Here is a 7,144-nt window from a genome sequence, read left to right as displayed (position 1 = left end):
TAAGACTGGCAGAGCCTTGACTATTCTGGCCTGGCAAGAAGCTCAGATGAGAAATGCTATCAGAATAGATTGGCTCTCAACTACTTGCTAACAGCTGAAGGAGAGGTCTGTAGAAAATTTAACCTTACTAATTGCTGTCTACACATAGATGATCAAGGGCAAGTAGTTGAAGACATAGTTAGAGATATGACAAAACTGGCACATGTGCCCGTGCAAGTGTGGCATGGATTTGATCCTGGGGCCATGTTTAGAAAATGGTTCCCAGGGCTAAAAAGATTTAAAACTCTTATAATAGGAGTTACAATAGGAATAGAAACCTGCTTATTGCTCCCTTGTTTGCTACCTGTATTTCTTCAAATGATAAAAAGCTTCACGCTACCTTAGTTCACCAAAATGACACCCCTATAGCAAAATACAGGCTAATAAGAGAAAAGGTAACAAATTTATTTAACAGAGTTTTACATGACATGGGAACCTTCAGAAAGGAAGACCCAAAGAACCAGAGAAAAGTATATTTTTATGCTTGGATGTTATGAAGAATGGACAGTCATATAGAAATGTGATTGTACAAAAAGCAGGTATGACCTAATGGTACTAAACTGTAGGGAACTCAGCAAGGCTTGTCTGTTCAGGTACTTCTTGGCCTCTCTGTCTTTTCCTCCAGGTACAGGGCAAGCCACCTGCACATGAGGGTCTTAAGATCTCCTTCCAGGGAAGGTAGATCAGAGAATTCCTTTATGTCCAGCTGTCACACAGAAAGGCTGGGGTAACCTTCTTGCTTCTGAGATCCACCCCATCATCTTCAATTCAAAGAAGTTTGGGGTTGCATTTTCTGAGCCCTGATAATGATTTAGTAGAGAGAATTCAAAGCATCAAATGAGAGCTGAACTTCTGAATACTAGAAAGTACCCTAGGAATTACATCATTAAAACCAGTAGTGGCACTCATCCCCAAATTCATATGGAATCTCAGAGACACCGAGTAGCCAAAACAATCTTGAAAAAGCAGAACAAAGTTAGAGAAGTCACACTTCCTAATTTCAAAACTTACTAGAAAGCTACAGTAATCAAAACAATATGGTACTGTCAAGAAGACAGATACATAGACTAACAGAAGTGAATAGATAACCCAGAAATAAACCAGGCACATATGGTCAATTGATTTTTGACAAGGGTGCCAGGATCATTAAATTGGGCAAAGGGCAGTGTTTTCAACAAATGATGCTGGAAAAGCTGGACACTAAAGGGCACTAGATTTTAGTGTGGCATTATGCCACCACAAATATGCCTTTTTGGCATGTGGATTGTCTCAAGCTAAGGCCAATGAGAACACACAGACACAGGAAAAGCTCTAAAAACAGTATGCAAGTTTTTCTTTTATTTTTTAAAGGAAATTTCCCCTTGCAGAGATGACTTCTGAGTCTCCTATACCAGAAAGAAAAGGACATTTACTCTAATCAATGGAGATGGCACCACCTTAAATCTGTATAACATACCTTACTAAACAATGATAATTTCACTGGTCTTGTTTCTATAACTTGCCTCCCCAACTCAGAAGCCCAAAGCCCCTTTCGTTTTAGCCTAAGAAGATACTTGAAACCATGACCTAACCTCTTTTTTGAGTAATTCATCTCCAGGCGCTTCCATGTGTGCTTGTGCAACGAACACGTTAATGAACTTCTGTTTGGTCCTCTGTTAATCTGCCATTGTCCAGTCTTATTTGCAGGACCCCAGCTGGAGAACCTAAGATGGGTAGAGAAAAATACTTTTTTTCACACCTACAATATCCATATGCAAAAGAATGAACTTAGACCTTACAACATAAACAAAAATTAACTAAAAATGGGTTAAAGGTCTAAATATAAGACCTAAAACTATAAAACTCAGAAAAAAACACTGGAGAAAACCTTCATGACATTAGATTTGGCAATGATTTCATGGGTATGACACCAAAAGCATCGTCTATGAAAAATAAACAGGCCAAGTGCAGTGGCTCATGCCTGTAATCCCAGCATTTTGCGGGGCTGAGGTAGGCAGATCACTTGAGGTCAGGAGTTTGAGAGCAGCCTGGTCAACATGGTGAAACCCTGTCTCTAGTAAAAATACAAAAAAAAAAAAAAATTAGTGGGCATGGTGGCAGCCATCTGTAATCCCAGCTACTCAGGAGGCTGAGGCAGGAGAATCACTTGAAACTGGGAGGCGGAGGTTGCAGTGAGCCGAGATCACGCTACTGCACTCCAGCCTGGGCAACAAGAGTGAAACTTCTTCTCAATAAATAAATAAATAGGACTACATCAAAATTTAAAACTTTTGCATATCAAAGGATACTATCAAAAGAGTAAAAAACAAACCCCACAGAATGAGGAAAAATATTTGCAAGTCATCTGTCTGATAAGGGATTAATATCCAGAAAATATAAAGCACTCAACAACAACAAAAAATAAGCAACCCAATTAAAAAATAGGCAAAGGACTTGAATAGACATCAATAAGCAGATGAAAAGATATTCATCCCTAGTCATTAGGGAAATGCAAATTGAAACTACGATGAGATATCAGTTCATACCCACAAGATTGGCTATTATTTTTAAAAATAGAAAATAGAAAATAAATATTGGACAGGATGTAAAGAAATTAGAATGCAGGTGCATTACTGGTGGAAATACAAAACAATACAGCTGCTGTGGAAAGCAGTTTGGTGGTTACTAAAAAAAAGATAAACATAGAATTAATATATAACCTAGAAATTCAACTCTTGGATATACACCCAAAGAACTGAAAGCAAGGATTTACACCGAGACTTGTGCATGAATGTTTATTGCAGCATTATTCACAATAGCACCCCATCCCACCACCACCAATTTTGAGTTATACGACTTACACATAAAATGGAAGAGGATAGGAAATAGACTCTTAAATGGCAAAAATCTGAAAGAGTGAAAGCCTAGTTTTATTTATTTATTATTTTTACTTTTTGTTTTCTTTTTTGAGACAGAGTCTAACTCTGTTTCCCAGGCTGGAGTACAGTGGCACCATCTCAGCTCACTGCAACCTCCGCCTCCCAGGTTCAAGCAACTCTCCTGCCTCAGCCTCCTGAGTAGCTGGGACTACAGACACGCCACCACACCCAGCTAATTTTTGTATTTTTAGTAGAAATGGGGTTTCACCATGTTGGCCAGACTAGTCTCAAACTCCTGAACTCAGGTGATCGGCCTGCATTGGCCTCCCAAAGTGCTGGGATTGTAGGCATGAGCCACCATACCTGGCCTAAAGCCTAGTTTTAAATTCACAGTGCAGGGTCCTTGAGCCATGAAGTTGCCCCATAAATGTTTGATGAATGAGTACTCATGTTTCAAGGCCCAGTTCAAATGTCATCTCCTTCAAGAAGCTCTCCTCTCTTAGCCTGCGTGCTCTGTGCTCTGGTGGAATGATTGTGTGTCTATTACAGAGGGTGGAGTGGGGGAGGGAGAGTGATTTAACAGAGTGGACCAAGCACAGCTTACATTCCAGTCCCTGCTCTGTCCTAAGCTGTGTGATTTTGGACAAGTTACTTAGCCTTCCTGAATTTCCTCATATGGAAAGCAGAGCAATCATTCCTACCTCTTATAATTGCTCTGAGCATTATTAAAGGGCCATACACAATGAGCACAAAGCACTCAATAAACGCTATCATCATTGCTATGATGACCACATCCCTATTCTTATAGCAGTAGACTGAATCCTCCCTAGAAAGAACATATCTCTACCTCTGTACCCCTTTTGTAATCGCGCGATGGTTCTTCCTGACTGCTGCACAGACAAAACCAATTCACTGAGACTGTGGTATTGCAGTAAAGAAATAGTTAAATTAACGCAAGGCTGGCTACATGACAGAACTGGAGTTATCACTCAAATGAGTCTCCCTGAAGGCTCAAAGGGAAGAGTTTTTCAAGGATATAGTTGGTGGGCAGGGGACTAGGGAATGGGTGCTGCTGATTGGTTGGGGATGTAATCATCAGAGTGTGGAAACGGCCCTTATGTGCTGAGTCCACTCCTTCATGAGGCCACAGGACTAGTTGAGTCATGAGTCATGGGTCTCAGTGAGGTCATTCTGAAAAACATCCAAAAAAACCAATCTTAGGTTCTACAATAGTGATGTTATCTATAGGAGCAATTGGGGAAGTCACAAATCTTGTGATCCTTGGCACATGACTCTTGAGCAGTAAGGGATTCGGATTATAGAAACTATGCCTACAAGCCAGGTGTGGTGGCTCACCCCTGTAATCCCAAGCACTTTGGGAGGCCAAAGTGGGCAGATTGATTGAGCCCAGGAATTCCAGACCAGCCTGGGAAACATGGCAAAACCCCATCTCTACTGAAAATAGAAAAATTAACCAGGCATAGTGGCCCATGTGTGTAGTCCCAGCTACTCTGGAGGCTGAGGTGGGAGGATCACCTGAACCCGGGAGGCAGAGGTTTCAGTGAGCTGAGATCACACCACTGCACTCCAGCCTGGGCCACAGTGTGGCCCTGGTGTGGTGGCACATGCCTGTAATCCCAGCTACTCCAGTGGCTGAGGCCTGAGAATCATTTGAACCTGGGAGGCAAAGGTTGCAGTGAGCAGAGATAGTGCCACTGCACTCTAGCCTGGGTGATAGAGTGAGACTGAAAAAAAAAAAAAAGAAAAAGAAAAAAGGAAAGAAAGAAAAAGAGAGAGAGGGAGGGAGGAAGGCAGGGAGGAAGGAAGAAACTATGCCTACATTTTAGCAGATTCAGGCCCCTTCCATAATCCTAATCTTGTGGCCTTCGCTGGTTTTACAAAGATGGTTTCAGTCCCCTGAACGAGGAGGTAGTTAGTTTCAGAGAGGGACTATTATCATCCCCACTTCAAAGTTAAAATATAAACTAAATTTCTCCCATTGTTAGCTGGCCCACACCCAGGAATGAGCAAGGATAGACTGTGAGGCTAGCAGCAAGATGGAGTCAGCCCTGCTAGATTTCTGTCACTGTCATAACATTTGCAAAGGCGATTTCACTTTTTCCCTCACTCAGACACACAGCTCCTGGCCCCTGGTCAAGAGTCAGCTAATGAATGAGTGAGCAACTGAGTGAATGAATGAATGCATGTTAAATCAACCTATTGTCCAGGGGGGTCTCCTGGGGTAGGAACGGCTGGAGACAGGGAAGCTCAGGAATATCACCCACAGCACCAACCTCAGACATTCAGCCTCTTTCATTCCATCTAAGCCCAAAGCAAACACTTACCTTCATGTGGTAACCAGTGGCCTCCCCCAGCCAGTTCCTCAGGACCTGAGGGTGCTACAGCCTCCAAATTGCCCTTATGCCAAGGACTTCTGCCAAAAGGTGGTATCACTTGGCTTGTGTTTTGGATTTCAGTATTATTTGTTTTTCCTCCTGCTCATGACCTTTCATAATGTGTGAAACATGATATTCCCAGCAGCTTGCTCATTCCTCTATTTTTAGGAAAATATTATAGGGGCAGAAGGAAAACTTCTTCTGAAGGTTTACTGAAAAATCAACTTACAAAAGTCAGATGAATTGGAGGAAAAGCATACAAAATATGGGGAGCATCACAGAGTGATTACCCAACCCACCAATGGGTTGCAGAAGCTTCTGTGTGAGCTCAGAGCCTGGTCAAAACAAGGCTATGGTGATGAATCTGGTTATGGGAGGGGAGGGGAATGAGAGCTGGCTAGCAAAGAAAGTCTTGTTATGTAAATAAAACCACAGGCAGCAGCCCTCAGAAAGAATAGATGCTAAATGTTTCTTTCAGACCTTTAAAATTGACAGATTCTTAGTTCATCTTTCCTGGATTATGACAAGTGAGAGCCTGGCTTCCTCTATGCAGATTCTCTGTAGATGCAAATTTTCCCCACAAAAGACAGCTTTGCAGGGCTACTTCTGTATGCTGGCTCTCTGGCAGCCATCTCGAAATATGTCAAAGAAATGTATTTTAGGGTAAAATATTTTTATTTCCTTCATTATCAAAAAGTAATGTGCTATTTCTGTAACTGCATTTTCTCTGTTAGTTCAATAGTGTTGTCGTGTTTATTAACGATAAACCAGTGGTTCTAACCTGGGGAGTGGGTGAGTAATTTTCCCCCTGAGGGGACATTTTACAATGTCTGAAGACATTTGGCGGGAGGCAGTGCTAGGAGCATCTAGTGGCTAGAGGCCAGGGAGACTGCTAACATCCTGCAATGCAGAGGACAGCCCTCACCACATAGAATTATCTGTCTCAAAACATCAGTGGTGTTGAGGTAGAAGCATTGCTCTATAACCTAAGAGAAGAAAGGTAGTCATCACTGTTAAATGGTAGTTTTCAAAAAAGACAAGATCATGACTCTCATACAGATATTAAAAATGAACCCATGGTGAAGATTCTATTTTACTCATGAGGGAAGCAGACAAATACTATAGCCAGTTTAAAAGAAACTCCAAAGAGCAAATTTATGGATCAGTTGTACGAAGATTGATATGCAAATTGAGGCACAATGGTTTTCCCACAGTGGGAGGGAAGTTAATTGAACCTCCAGCAGACGGGACATAATTTGCATCCTACACTGTGGAGTGGGCGGGTGATTTACAGTGATTTACAGAACTGTAAAATAGCTCCCATGGAACCAGAATCATACAGAAGGGTGTTCTGTGAATTACATCAGGGCAAAACACTGATGCTTGTCAGAATTAAATGTTTGTTCCATGAAGGTCAGTTTAAAGTCATTTGAGGATGAAGGACTAACTCAAAGAAAAGTTTCAACATCAGAGTATTATTTTTATTTTCTTCTTAGAGTCTCATTCTTTCACCCAGGCTGGAGTGCAGTGGCATGATCTTGGCTCACTGCAACATCCAGCTCCCAAGTTAAAGCAATTCTTCTGCCTCAGCCTCCCAAGTAGCTGAGATTACAGGCACCTGCCGCCATGCCCAGCTAACTTTTGTGTGGTTTTTTGTGGGAATGGGGTTTCACCATGTTGGCCAGGGTGGTCTCAAGCTCCTGACCTTGGGTGATCAGCCTCCCAAAGTGCTTTGATTACAGGCATGAGCCACCATCCCTGGCCTCATCTGGTTGTTTAGAACAGACTTTCTGAAGCTTCAGTGTGCATATGATCACCTGGGATCTTCAAGTCTGGGATGAAGTTTGAGTC

The 7,144-nt window shown here is 42.1% G+C and overlaps 1 long non-coding RNA gene across 1 annotated transcript; it reads right to left on the bottom strand.

The window, feature by feature from the left end:
• Positions 1-206: 206 nt before the first annotated feature.
• On the bottom strand, positions 207-5,637 carry LOC110741776. The gene is made up of 3 exons (XR_002518609.2): positions 5,243-5,637; positions 1,611-1,742; positions 207-1,424 (listed from the first exon to the last, which is right to left on the bottom strand). It is a non-coding gene; the product is annotated as an uncharacterized LOC110741776 (long non-coding RNA).
• Positions 5,638-7,144: the final 1,507 nt, after the last annotated feature.

This window comes from Papio anubis, chromosome 19, assembly GCF_008728515.1.
Source record: "Papio anubis isolate 15944 chromosome 19, Panubis1.0, whole genome shotgun sequence".
In the NCBI taxonomy this organism is placed as follows: Eukaryota; Metazoa; Chordata; class Mammalia; order Primates; family Cercopithecidae; genus Papio; species Papio anubis.
This window is presented reverse-complemented; position numbering and strand designations above follow the sequence as displayed.